The sequence below is a fragment of the Ovis aries genome, chromosome 15 (genome assembly GCF_016772045.2).
Source record: "Ovis aries strain OAR_USU_Benz2616 breed Rambouillet chromosome 15, ARS-UI_Ramb_v3.0, whole genome shotgun sequence".
Classification (NCBI taxonomy): Eukaryota; Metazoa; Chordata; class Mammalia; order Artiodactyla; family Bovidae; genus Ovis; species Ovis aries.
Window position 1 is genome coordinate 78,141,493 of NC_056068.1, and position 15,229 is coordinate 78,156,721.

The following is a 15,229-nucleotide window of genomic DNA, read 5'->3' on the forward strand; positions in this document are numbered from 1 at the left end:
GAATGGATAAGAAAGCAGTGGTACATATACACAATGGAGTATTACTCAGCCGTTAAAAGAATTCATTTGAATCAGTTCTGATGAGATGGATGAAACTGGAGCCTATTATACAGAGTGAAGTAAGCCAGAAAGTAAAACACCAATACAGTATACTAACACATATATATGGAATTTAGGAAGATGGTAATGACGACCCTGTATGCAAGACAGGAAAAAGACACAGCTGTGTATAACGGACTTTTGGACTCAGAGGGAGAGGGAGAGGGTGGGATGATTTGGGAGAATGGGAATTCTAACATGTATACTATCATGTAAGAATTGAATCGCCAGTCCATGTCTGATGTAGGGTGCAGCATGCTTGGGGCTGGTGCATGGGGATGACCCAGAGAGATGTTGTGGGAGGGAGGTGGGAGGGGGTTCATGTTTGGGAACGCATGTAAGAATTAAAGATTTTAAAATTAAAAAAATTAATAAATAAAAAAACACAGTAAAGTTATTAAACATAAAAAAAACAAAAGCATCAATTCTTCAGGCCTCAGGTTTCTTTATAGTCCAACTCTCACATCCATACATGACTACTGGAAAACCACAGCCTTGACTAGATGGACCTATGTTGACAAAGTAATGTCTCTGCTTTTGAATATGCTGTCTAGGTTGGTCATAACTTTCCTTCCAAAGAGTAAGCGCCTTTTAATTTCATGGCTGCAGTCACCATCTGCAGTGATTTTCAGTTCAGTTCAGTCACTCAGTCATGTCTGACTCCTTGCGACCCCATGAACTGCAGCACACCAGGCCTTCCTGTATATCACCAACTCCTGGAGTTCACCCAAACTCATCTCCATCGAGTCGGTGATGCCATCCAGCCATCTCATCCTCTGTTGTCCCTTCTCCTCTGCCCCTAATCCCAAGATCAGAGTCTTTTCCAATGAGTCAACACTTCACATGAGATGGCCAAAGTATTGGAGTTTCAGCTTCAGCATCAGTCCATCCAAAGAAAACCCAGAACTGATCTCCTTTAGAATGGACTGGTTGGATCTCCTTGCAGTCCAAGGGACTCTCAAGAGTCTTCTCAACACCACAGTTCAAAAGCATCAATTCTTCAACACTCAGCTTTCTTCACAGTCCAACTTTCCCATCCATACATGACAAACTGGAAAACCATAGCCTTGCTTAGACGGACCTTTGTTGGCAAAGTAATGTCTCTGCTTTTCAATATGCTATCTTAGGCTGGTCATAACTTTTCTTCCAAGGAGTAAGCGTCTTTTAATTTCATGGCTACAATCACCATCTGCAGTGATTTTGGAGGCCACAAAAATAGTCTGGAACTGTTTCCACTGTTTCCCATCTATTTCCCATGAACTGATGGGACCAGATGCCATGATCTAGTTTTCTGAATGTTGAGCTTTAAGCCAACTTTTCACTCTCCTCTTTCACTTTCATCAAGAGGCTTTTAGTTCCTCTTCACTTTCTGCCATAAGGGTGGTGTCATCTGCATATCTGAGGTGATTGATATTTCTCCGGCAATCTTGATTCCAGCTTGTGCTTCTTCCAGCCCAGCATTTCTCATGATGTACTCTGCATAGAAGTCCAATAAGCAGGGTAACAATATACAGCCTTGACGTACTCCTTTTCCTCTTTGGAACCAGTCTGTTGTTTCATGTCCAGTTCTAAACAGTTGTTTCCTGACCTGCATATAGGTTTCTCAAGAGGCAGGTCAAGTGGTCTGGTATTCCCATCTCTTGACGAATTTTCCACAGTTTATTGTTATCCACACAGTCAAAGGCTCTAGCATAGTCAATAAAGCAGAAATAGATATTTTTCTGGAACTCTCTTGGTTTTTCGATGATCCAGTGGATGTTGGCAATTTTATCTCTGGCTTCTCTGCCTTTTCTAAAGCCAACTTGAACATATGGAAGTTCATGGTTCACCTATTGCTGAAGGCTGGCTTGGAGGATTTTTAGCATTACTTTACTAGTGTGTGAGATGAGTGCAATTGTGTGGTAGTTAGAGCATTTTTTGGCATTGTTTTCTTTGGGATTGGAATGAAAACTGACCTTTTCCAGTCCTGTGGCCACTGCTGAGTTTTCCAAATTTGATGACATACTGAGTTCATAACTTTCACAGCATCATCTTTTAGGATTTGAAATAGGTCAACAGGAATTCCATCACCTCCACCAGCTTTGTTCATAGTGATGCTTTCTAAGGCCCACTTGACTTCACATTCCAGGATGTCTGGCTCTAGGTGAGTGATCACACCATTGTGATTATCTTGGTCGGGAAGATCTTTTTTGTACAGTTCTTCTATGTATTCTTGCCACCTCTTCTTAATATCTTCTGCTTCTGTTAGGTCCATACTGTTTCTGTCCTTTATCAAGCCTATCTTTGCATGAAATTTTCCCTTGGTATCTCTAATTTTTTTAAGAGATCTCTAGTCTTTCCCATTCTCTTGTTTTCCTCAATTTCTTTGCATTGATCACTGAGGAAAGCTTTCTCATCTCTCCTTGCTATTCTTTGGAACTCTGCCTTCAGATGCTCATATCTTTCCTTTTCTCATTTGCTTTTCACTTCACTTCTTTTCACAGCTATTTGTAAGGCCTCCCCTGACAGCCATTTTGCTTTTTAGCATTTCTTTTCCATGGGGATGGTCTTGATCCCTGTCTCCTGTACAATGTCACGAACCTCCGTCCATAGTTCACCAGGCACTCTATCTATCAGATCTAGTCACTTAAATCTATTTCACACTTCCATTATATAATCATAAGGAATTTGATTTAGGTCATACCTGAATGGTCTAGTGGTTTTCTCCACTTTCTTCAATTTAAGTCTGAATTGGATAATAAGGAGTTCATGATCCAAGCCACAGTCAGCTCTCAGTCTGGTTTTTGCTGACTGTATAAAGATTCTCCATCTTTGGCTACAAAGAATATAATCAATCTGACTTCAGTGTTGACCATCTGGAGATGTCCATGCCTAGAGTTTTCTCTTGTGTTGTTGGAAGAGAGTGTTTGCTATGACCAGTGCATTCTCTTGGCAAAACTCTATTAACCTCTACCATGTTTCATTCTGTATTCCAAGGTCAAATTTGCCTGTTACCCCAGGCATTTCTTGAGTTTCTACTTTGCATTCCAGTCCCCTATAATGAGAATGACATCTGTTAGTTCTAATAACTCTTGGAGTCTTCACAGAACTGTTCAACTTCAGCTTCTTTAGCATTACTGGTTGGGGCATAGACTTGGATTACTGTGATATTGAATGGTTTGCCTTGGAAATGAACAGAGACCATTCTGTCGTTTTGAGATTGCATCCAAGTACTGCATTTAGGACTCTTTTGTTGACCACAATGGCTACTCCATTTCTTCTAAGGGATTCCTGCCTGCAGTAGTAGATATAATGGTCATCAGAGTTAAATTCACCCATTCCAGTCCATTTTAGTTCACTGATTCCTAGAATGTCGATGTTCACTCTTGCCATCTCCTGTTTGACTACTTCCAATTTGCCTTGATTCATAGACCTAACATTCCAGGTTCCTATGCAATATTGCTCTTTACAGAATCGGACCTTTCTTCTATTACCAGACACATCCACAACTGGTCATTGTTTTTGCTTTGGCTCCATCCCTTCATTCTTTCTGGAGTTATTTCTCCACTGATTGGGCACCTACTGACCTGGGGAGTTCCTCTTTCCATATCCTATCATTTTGCCTTTTCATACTGTTCATGGGGTTCTCAAGGCAAGAATATTGCATTGATTTTGAGCCCCCAAAATAAATTCAGCCACTGTTTCCACTATTTCCCCATCTATTTGCCATGAAATGATGGGACCAGATGCCATGATCTTCGTTTTCTGAATGTTGAGCTTTAAGCCAACTTTTTCACTCTCCTATTTCATTTTCATCATGAGGCTCTTCAGTTCTTCTTCACTTTCTGCCATAAGGGTGGTGTCATCTGCATATCTGAGGTTATTGATATTTCTCCCAGCAATCTTGATTATAGCTTATGCTTCCTCCAGCCCAGTGTTTCTCATGATGTACTCTGCATGTAAGTTAAATGAGCAGGGTGACAATATACAGCCTTACATACTCCTTTTCCTATTTGGAACCAGTCTGTTGTTCCATGTCCAGTTCTAACTGTTGCTTCCTGATCTTCAAAGAAGTTTCTCAAGAGGCAAGTCAGGTGGTCTGGTATTCCCATCTCTTTCAGAATTTTCCACAATTTATTGTCATGGTCAAAGGCTTTGTCATAGTTCATAAAGCAGAAATTGATGTTTTCTGAAACTCTCTTGCTTTTTCAATGATCCAGCAGATGTTCACAATTTGATTTCTAGCTCCTCTGCCTTTTCTAAAACCAACTTGAACATCTGGAAGTTCATGGTTCACCTATTGCTGAAGCCTGGCTTGGAGAATTTTGAGCATTACTTTATGTGTGAGATGAGTGGAATTGTGTGGTAGTTTGAGCATTCTTTGGCATTGCCTTTCTTTGGGTTTGGAATGAAAACTGACCTTTTCCAGTCCTGTGGCCACTGATGAGTTTTCCAAATTTGATGACATATTGAGTTCATAACTATCACAGCATCATATTTTAGGATTTAAAGCAGCTCAACTGGAATTCCATCAGCTCCACTAGCTTTGTTCGTTATGCTTCTAAGGTCCACTTGACTTCACGTTCCAGGAGGTCTGGCTCTAGGTGAGTGTGAGTGATCACACCATCATGATTATCTTGGGCTTAGCATTTTTGTACAGTTCTTCTGTGTATTCTTGCTACCTCTTCTTAATATCTCCTGCTTCTGTTAGGTCCATACCATTTGTGTCCTTTATTGAGTCCATCTTTGCATGAAATATTCCCTTGATATCTCTAATTGTCTTGAAGAGATCTCTAGTCTTTCCCATTCTCTTGTTTTCCTCTGTTTCTTTGCATTGATTGCTGAAGAAGGCTTTGTTATCTCTCCTTGCTCTTCTTTGGAACTCTGCATTCAGATGCTTATATCTTTCCTTTTCCCTTTGCTTTTCACTTAACTTCTTTTCACAGCTATTTGTAAGGCCTCCTCAGACAATCACTTTGCTTTTTCTATTTCTTTTCTTGGGGATGGTCTTGATTTCTGTTTCCTGTACAATGTCACAATCCTCCAGAGGCTATGTAATATTATGTAAACTTGTCACATATCTTTCCTAAACTGTTTGATATTAAAAAAAACTATCCATTATTCTGTTTGAATCCTTACCTCACAATTCATTAGTTATCTCTCCTGAGACATTAATTAACCTCACTAACCTCAGTTTCCAATCTAAAAAGTGAAGACAATAGTACTAATGGTCCATGGTTTTGTGACGATTAATTAAGCTAATATGTGTAAAGTGATAATCCTAATGCTGGCATATACTAAGTATTCAGTGCCTATGATCTATATAAAACTACTCCAATTCTGTTTTCTTTCCTGTATTTTTAAAACAAGAGAGTCCCTTATCCCATATCATCTCCCTACAGAGTTTCAGTTTCTAGTGATAAAGATATGTCTTCAATGAATGTAAAATTACCTGAGAGAGAAATGCCAAGATTTTTGTACAGTCACTGAATTAAATGCACACTGCACTCTCCTTAAATTATTCAGCACATATTTGTTCTTCAGTTTTATCTCCAGAAACCTTAATAGCTGTGGGTATCATATCCTTCAAAAATGTTTGCAGTGTAGTAGAGGCAACAGAAATATTAGTAGGTAATGAAAGCAGTATGTTAGCCAAGGATAGGGCAGAGTGGTAATATAGCATGCAGTGGAGGTTAATAGATTCAAGGGAATAGATCGATAGATAGAGTGCCTGGAGAACTACGGATGAGGATGCATAACATTATACTGGAGGCAATGATCAAAACCATCCCCAGAAGAAACACAAAGGGAAAAATGGTTGTCTGAGGAGACCTTACAAACAGCTGAGAAAAGAAGAGAAGTGAAAGGCAAAGGAGAAAAGGAAAGATATATCCATCTGAATACAGAGTTCTGAAGAATATCAAGAAAGATAAGAAAGCAACCTCAAGTGATCAGTGCAAAGAAATAGAGGAAAAAATAGAATAGGAAAGACTAGAGAACTCTTTAAGCAAATTGGAGATACCAAGGAGCAGTTCCTGCAAAGTTGGGCTAAATAAAGGACAAAATGGTAGGACCTAACAAAGCAGACGATATTAAGAAGAGGTGGTAAGAATACACAGAAGAACTATACAAAAAGATCTTAATGCCCCGGATAATCACGAAGGTATCATCAATCATCTAGAGTCAAACAACCTGTAATGTGAAGTCAAGTGGGCCTTAGGAGGTATCGCTATCATCATTATGCACAAAGCTAGTGGAGGTGATAGATTCAGCTGAGCTACTTCAAATTCTACAAGATGATGCTGCAAAAATGATGCACTCAATATGTCAGCAAAATTTGGAAAACATAGCAATGGCCACAGGCCTGGAAAATGTCAGTTTTCATTCCAGTCCCAAAGAGCAATGCCAGAGTGTTCAAACTGTCACAATTGCACACATTTCACACACGAGCAAAGTAATGCTCAAAATTCTCCAAGCCAGGCATCAGCAATCATGAACCATGAACTTTCAGATTTTCAAACTGGTTTTAGAAAACGCAGAAGAACCAGAGATCAAATTGCCGACATCTGCTGGATCATGGAAAAAGTAAGCAAGTTCCAGAAAAACATCTATTTCTGCTTTATTGACTATGCCAAAGCCTTTGACTGGGTGGATCACAATAAACTGTGGAAAACTCTGAAGGAGATGGGAATACCAGACCACCTGTCTTGCCTCTTGAGAAACCTGTATGCAGCTCAGGAAGCAACAGTTAGAACTGGAAATGGAACAACAGACTGGTTCCAAAGAGGAAAAGGATTATATCAAGGCTGTATATTGTCACCCTGATTATTTAACTTATGTGCAGACTATATCATTAAAAATCCTGGGCTGGATGAAGCACAAGCTGGAACCAGGTTTGCTGGGAGAAATATCAATAATCTCAGAAATGCAATGGCACCACCCTTGTGGCAGAAAGTGAAGAACTAAAGAGTTACTTGGTGAAAGTGAAAGAGGAGACTGAAAAGTTGGCTTAAAGCTCAACATTCAGAAAACTAAGATTATGGCATCCAGTCCCATCTCTTCATGGCAAATCGATGGGAAACTGTGGAAACAGTGATTATTTGGGGGGTTCCAAAATCACTGCAGATGGTGACTTCTGCCATGAAATTAAAAGACGCTTGCTCCTTGGAAGGAAAGTTATGACCAACCTAGATAGCATATTCAAAAGCAGAGATGTTGGAGATTTGCGAGTGAAATGACACAGAGACAAGACATGCAAGAGACAGACACAACTCTGGCTGGAGGAAAAGAACTGCGCAAGCAAGCAAGCTTGCGGTTTACTATATAGCCCCTGGGCAGAATTCCAGACTGTATGACTAAGCCTTTTTAGTACAGCATATGTGTATAAATGTTATCATATAGCAAAAGGGAGTGAAATTTCTGCTTACTGCAGAGTCTGTCTAGAGCCCTTTTTTCTCCTTATCACATGTGTTTTTGTTTGCAAGGGACCATTAAACTCAAGGCTGTGTCCAGTCTCCTTGGCAGAACATCTTGTTTGCAAGCACATTCAGCCAAGGCAGAGAGTCCTGTTTGCAGGCACATCTCCGCTTTCCCTATTGCGGCAGCATTAACCCTTCATCTCCCCCTTTTTAATTTTTTTAAGATATTTATGCAAGGTACGATTAACTCTTTTAATGATAGTTGCCCTTGACTATTATAAGGAATACCAAAAGTATGAGTTATATGATATTGGGATAAAAAGTGAGCTAATTTTGCCGATTGATAGGCAGGTGTATTATCAGTTTTAATTTAATTGGTAATCTCATAACTGCAAAACAAGATAACAAATGAGTAATAACAGAGTCAGACTTTTAGAATGTAATGCAGCCCATTGAAAATATGTGCACGTATCTATAGTATGATGAACATATTTTTGTTGTCTGAAAGAAGAAATGTAAATTACATCCATTTGCCATATCTGATTTGTTTGTTGTCTTTTTACGTTGACACCTGGCGAGGTAAATGGTAAATCAAAGGGTGTACATATGGAACAAGAATGAACAATATTTTGAGCTTGTTTTTGAGTAATAGCATGAGATTTTTGTAGCCCTTTGGAACTGGTATGCTGTAAGAGATGTTTTTGTTTTGCTGCTTTTATAGGATAAAGTAAGGCATCCATTGTAGCATTTTTGAATGATAAGGGTCCAGGAAGGGTGGAATGTGTATGAATGTAAGTAAAGAAAATTAATTTTGAATGCTGCAAGAGCAATTGTTGTATTTGGTAAAACAATTTATCAATAGCTGTTTTAAGGGTCAGTGGAAGGGAGACATGGGGAAGCTGTAGGCAAGAGAGAACAGCATATTGAGAATCTGAAACAATGTTAATAGGAATTTGGGGAAAATCTTGCAAAACTAAGTAGATAGTCCACAGCTCAGCGGACAGTACAGAAGAAAATGAGCGGGGGAGAACTTTAGAACTTTTTGGGGTCTAATATCTAGCAGTATTTTTATTTGCATCTGTAAAAATAGTGGGTCCCTTAACTGGAACATCTGAAATTGGGGATTGAGATATCATAGAGTTAGTCTGGAGAAAATCAATCAATTTAGATGATGGATAGTGATTAGAAAATGAACTAGAAAATGAGGCAAGAGAAATTTGCCAGCTTTTATTAAATTGTAAACATTGAGATATTTGAGCAGTTGTTGAATAACAATCTGGTGTGATTTATATCTTGACAATTGTAAAATACGATGGCAACCTTTTGTATAAGGAAGGCTAATTTATCTATTTATATAGTCAATTTTTTGGAAAAGCTGTTAGGTAAGAAAACCCATTTTATTAATCTTTTTTTTTTTTTGAGCAATTACACCAGATGGAGAATAAGGGGTATGAAATATTATAAACGAAATAGGTTGAGACACATGTAAGTCAGTCAAAAAGCCGTCATTTAGTCGTTGCTCAACAAATTGAAGTTTTATAAAGCCAATGGGGTTAAAGTTTGGGGGTTATCTTGAGCCGTATCTTCCTCTAAAGTAGAAAATAAATGTCATAATTGATAAGTAGGAATTTTAAATACCGGGCATAGCCAGTTGATATCTCCCAATAACTTTTGAAAATCATTTAAGGTTTTGAGGTGGTCTCTTTTGATTTGTAACTTTTGGGGCCTTATTTTATGTTGTTTTAATACTGTCTCTAAATATGAAATAGGAAAGTCTTTTGAAATTTTTGGGGGCTATTTGCAAATTGTATAGTCTTAAAGCCTCTTGTATTTTTAGAAAGAATTTATCACATTTAGCAATATTAGGAGCTGCTAATAGGATATCATCCATATAATGATATAGAATATAATTTGGGTATTTTTGATGGAGGGACTGTAAAGAGCGAGCTATGAATTTTGACATAAAGTAGGACTATTTGTCATTTCTTGTGATAAGACTGTCTAATGATAACATTTAACAGGCTGAGCATGATTAAGAACAGGAACTGTAAAAGCAAATTTATCTCTATCTTGCAATTGTAGGGAATGGCAAAAAACAGTCTTTAAGATCTAGCACCATTAAGGACCAATTTTGAGGAATAAGAGCTGGAGAGGGAGTCCCAATTGTAATGTTCCCATAGGTTTGATACATTTATTAACTTCTAGTAAGTCAGTTAACATTTTTATTTTTTAGATTTTTTAAAATAACAAAAACAGGAAAATTTCAGGGGAGGTAGAGGGCTCTATATGACCAAGTTGGAGTTGTTTTTGTATTAATTGTTTTAATGCCTCGAGCTTTATTTGTGGTAATGGCCACTGCTCAACCCATTTTGGAGTATTAGTTAACCATTTTAATGGGAGTGTTCGAGGAATTTGAGCAGTGGCTATTAGTTTTTCGGTGGAATGGTTACAAAAGCCCCAAAGGAGAGAGAAGATCTCTTCCCACATATTAATAGGCATGCTTACAATATAAAAGGTAACAGACACTGATCTTCCATTATGGAATTGGCATTGCAAGGAATGGGTACTCTTTTAGACATCTGCAATGGAGCCCAGTCTCGTCAGCCTTAGAGGGCTTTTTTTTTTTTTTTTTTTAATCTTGGGGCCATTGTTGAGAAGAAATGACTGAAACATCCAGCCCTGTGTCTACTAGTCCGTCAAAGTTTTTTCCTTGTATAATCAAGGAGAGAACAGGCGAGAATCTTTGATAAGCATTTTTCAAAATATGTCGCCCTGTACTTCCAAATCTTTTGTTCATTCATTAGGAAGAGCCAAAAGGGATGATAAGGTAGGAGAAGTATTTGAGCAATAGGTTTCCCAGCTAACTTCCCCCAACATAGTCGGAGTCTATTACCCCAGGAATTATGGTTAGACCTCTCAAAGCTGCATTGCTATGGCCTAATATCAAGCCAAAGGTGTCTTTAGGCAGTGGTCGGAATAGATTTGTTTTTAATTTGTAAATGCCTCCTCCTGGTGACAAAATAACATTTTCAGCTAGTGACAAATTAGCAGTAGCACTCTCTGAAGTAGCAGGCAGTAAGTCTGAAATCATCATTTGAGGTCTTTTTAATGAGGCATTGACTGGTAACTGTTGTTGGGAGGGAACAGGGTTGGGGTAGGTGGGACGGCGGGAGGACAGGGAGGAGAAGTCCCCGGTATTGTTTCTGGGCCCCAAGGACTCAGGCCCGCAGGATAGTTTCCGGTATCGGGTTGCCCATTTTGTCTGTTTTAGATTTGCACTCATTAGTCCAATGAAGCCCCTTCCTGCATTGATGGCAAGGTCTAGAGGAGTCTTATTCCTCCCAGCAAAAGATCTGTCTTTAGGAATTGCACCTTGATCAGCTTTTAATGTTCGACATTTTCTTTTATATGATCAGGTTTTTCACAATGGAAGCGTTACCTTCCTTTTGTGGTTTTATAGCTTTAGCCAAGGCTGTAGCGAAGACATTAGCCTGATGCTCTGTTTCTCCTATTTCTGAGCAGGCTCTGAATTATTGAGCTATAGATGCACCCTGTCCTTTTAATGGTCCCAGTATACGTTTGCATTCAGTATTTGCATTTTTAAATGCTAAAGTTTGTAATAATATCTCTGAAATTTCATCCCTCCCTACAGCTCGTTCCACAGCTGCCCTCAATCTTGCTAGAAAATCAGTATATGGCTCATTGGGGCCTTGCATTGTTTTAACAAAGGAGGGCTGGGTGTGGCCAGTAGGCGCCACACTGCGCCATGCTCGTAAAAAGACCTGGCAGACTTGTTGTAAGTCCTGATCAGAATATTGAGCCTGTTCTCTTAAAGCCCGATAACCGCCCTCTCCCATTAACTTGTCCTCAAGAGGAGCAGGGGGATTTTGTCTTTCATTAATCCGAGCCTGTTTTCTAGCTTTTTTTTTTTTTTTTTTTTTTTTCCGCAGCTACGAAGTTGCAACCATTGAGAACCCTCCAGGACAGCTTGGGCAATAGATTCCCAATCTAACGGAATGATTAGTTTGCCTTTTCCCAATGGTTCCAACATAGCCAAAACAAAGGGAGACTGAGGACCGTACTGCACTACTGCAGCTTTAAGATCTTTAAAAAATTTGTATTCCAAAGGCGTGTATTGAATATTTGTCACGTTGTCATCTTGCTGTCTCTGGATGGGAAATAATTGTGGAGGATTGATAAAACCACCAGGGGGAGCAGGTAAGTCATCATCATGAAGCATAGACAAAGGACAGGAGAATGGACAATGTTCCCTGCCCACATCGGGCAATCAACCGCAGTGGGGAAAAGAGAAGTCCAAGGAGGAGCAGAAGGCGCAGATTTCTTCTCCTCCTATGGGATCTCCACCATTCCTGGAATAGATGGGTCATTTCTTTAATCTCTTTGCCCTCATCTGACGAAACTGAAGAAGCCTCCGAATCTGATTCTGAACTAACAGATGTTTCACCACTTTCAGAAGGAGGCTTACTTGTATCCTTACCTTCAGGAAATGCAGAAACCCCACCAACGTTTGGCACATCCTCATAAATTGCCTCTCCTTTGATTGGAAGCATTAGATTTAGTTTCATTATCAGTAGATAGCAAAGTCAAATCCTGTGTTATAGCATTACATCAAGTCCATAACTTCAAAGGATCACATTACCCTTCTGATGGTGCTTTTTCAATTTTTTTAAATTATTTTCCATTCCTTCAAGTTTAAATGTAACTTAGTTTGATATTGAAACCAATGACAATATTGCTCCACCAAGCGAAAGAGCTCACTCAATCGACGAGTCGAGACCTTAACGCCTATGGAGTGGAGAAGTCCTTTGACTAACTCCATGTATTGTGTAAGGATGATGAGGAATTCCCCATGATTTTCTGAAAGTTCCCCTGCTAGGGTGAGGAATTCCCATGATTTTTCCGAAAGTTCCCCTGCTATGGATTTAAAATCCCCGGGTTACTCACCCTTTCGGTTTCACTCAAGCCCCACGTTGGGTGCCAGATGTCGGAGATTGCGATTGAAAAGACACAAAGACAAGACACAGAAGAGGCTGACACCACTCCGGCCGGAGGAAAAAGAACTGTGCAAGCAAGCAAGCTTGCGGTTCACTTTATATAGCCCCCTGGGCAGAATCCCAGACTGTATGACTAAGCCTTCTGTATAGCGCATGTGCATAAATGTTATCGTACAGCAAAAGGGAGTGAAATTCCTGCTTACTGCAGAGTCTGTCCAGAGCCCTTTTTTCCTCCTTATCACAGGAAGGGAATGTTCCCTTGTTTGCAAGGGACCATTAAACTCAAGGCTGTGTTCAGTCTCCTTGGCAGAACATCTTGTTTGCAAGCACGTTCAGCCCAGACAGAGAGTCCCGTTTGCAGGCACATCTCCGCTTTCCCTATTGTGGCCACATTAACCCTTCACAGAGACATTACTTTTTCAACAAAGGTCCATCTAGTCAAGGCTATGTTTTTTTCCAGTAGTCGTGTATGGATGTGAGTGTCGGACTATAAAAGAAAGCTGAGTGGTGAAGAATTGATGTTTTGAACTGTGGTGTTGGAGAAGACTCTTGAGAATCCCTTGGACTGCAAGGATGTCAAACCAGTCCATCCTAAAGGAGACCAGTCCTGGGTGTTCATTTTAAGGACTGATGTTGAAGCTGAAACTCCAATCCTTTGGACACCTGATGAAGAACTGACTCATTTGAAAAGACCCTGATACTGGGAAGGATTGAGGGCAGGAGGAGAAGCGGATGGTAGAGGATGAGATGGTTGGACGGCTTCGCCGACTCAGACATGAGTTTGGGTGGACTCCGGAAGTTGACAATGGACAGTGAGGCCTGGCATGCTGCAATTCATGGGGTCACAACGATTCAGACACAACTGAGCCACTGAACTGAACTGAACTGGAGAACTAACATGAGTAGAAAGTGGATCTTCTTTGGTGATGTAATCTGCTGAAAAATAAATTAAAGTTTATAGGGTATTTGGGAAGCATATAGCAGAAAGGGATTAATTCAATCTCAGGTATAATGACAAAAGAGTGAGAAGTGCATCGCAAGGACTAGCCTTGAAGTTGACTTTATATGATAAGTAGAGTTACAGAATTAAAAATAGTGCAGGAGATTACAATGATGCAGCTCACTTGCGACCATGAACGTAGCTATGGTTAGCAGCATAGTTATCTATAGATACAGCCATAGATACAAGAATAGGTAAAAGATGGAAATAAAATAATAGTTCAGTACTAAAGAAACTGAAACAATGGCTTAATAGAAGTAAAGCCGAAGGAAACAATATTCCTTTTGAATAACATCTGGAGGTTTAGAAAAGTCATTTTAATTGTAATAAAATATGTACCTTCTTATCTCCCTTGGTTGCATCTGTTTCAAGTGCAGAGAATGCCCCTCACCGATGACACCACGCTAAGAGAGTTCATTCTCCTGGGCCTCACAGATCGCCCAGAGCTCCAGCCTCTCCTCTTTGTGCTGTTGCTGGTCATTTACCTTGTCACCGTCTTAGGCAACCTGGGCATGATGGTGTTAATCAGACTGGACTCTCGCCTTCACATGCCCATGTACTTCTTCCTCACTCATTTATCCTTGGTAGACTTGTGCTATACCTCTACAGCAGCCCCACAGATGCTGACTAATCTGCTATCGCAGAAGAAGACCATCAGCTTTGCTGGTTGTTTTGCACAGTGTTACCTTCTCAGAGCACTTCTCCTTGCTGAGTTTTACATGCTGGCAGCAATGGCCTATGACCGCTACGTGGCCATATGCAACCCTCTGCACTACAGTGTAAAGATGTCCAGGTACATCTGCATACACATAACTCTTCCAGGCCATCCTGACTTTTTGTTTGAACTTTTGTAGATCAAATGTTGTCAGCCATTTCTACTGTGCTGACCCGCCATTCATTATGCTTGCTTGGTCTCAAATTCAGGTCAAAGAGCTTTCTTTGCTCATATCAGCAGGCTTCAACCTCTGCAACTCCCTCATCATCATCCTGTGTCTTATGCCTTCATTCTTGCTGCCACCCTCAGAATCAAATCAGCAGAAGGAAGGCACAAGGCATTCTCCACCTGTTGTTCCCATGTGATGAGTGTAGCCCTATATCATGGGCAATCTTCTGCACTTATTTAAGATCACCAACAGATAAGAATGCTGAGGGATCCAAGATAATAGCTGTTTCTACACCTTTGTACGTCCAGTACTTAATCCATTGATTGACAGCCTGCGGAACAACAATGTAAAACTAGCATTGAAGAGAGTCCCCAGAAGAAATATGGTCACTAGTAATGCAACGCCTCCAATTTCCAATAAACGGTAACTGTTAACCTTTGACTCAAAGGCTTTGCATTATCGTGATGGGTTTTCAGGTTCTTTATGGCTATGTCTTTATGGAAGAACATTTCACCAAAACGTACTCAGGTCTGGAACAATGAACTAACTTAGTAGTCTAGGCTGTTGCCCTTCAGGATGCTGTCCATGAACCAGAAGAAACAGCGTAACTTTGGAGGACTCCAGCTCCTATGGGGGCAAGGTTCATGTGTGGTTTTGCTCACTGTTTGAAGTGAACATTTATCACAAAACCTGTAAATAAGATGATTCTCAATAAATATGTCTTGAACTATTATTATAGCCTTTTCTCATTATGGAAAATTAAGTGCAACCTCTACACACTACTACTTTCCAGATGGTCTTCAAGAAGAATTTTTAACAGTCTAAAATCCTATT

At 39.9% G+C, this 15,229-nt stretch overlaps 1 pseudogene; it reads left to right on the top strand.

Annotated features, from left to right (window-relative positions):
* LOC101115310 (olfactory receptor 5M11-like) overlaps window positions 1–14,822 on the top strand; it is a 33,270-nt pseudogene extending 18,448 nt beyond the window's left edge.
* Window positions 14,823–15,229: the final 407 nt, after the last annotated feature.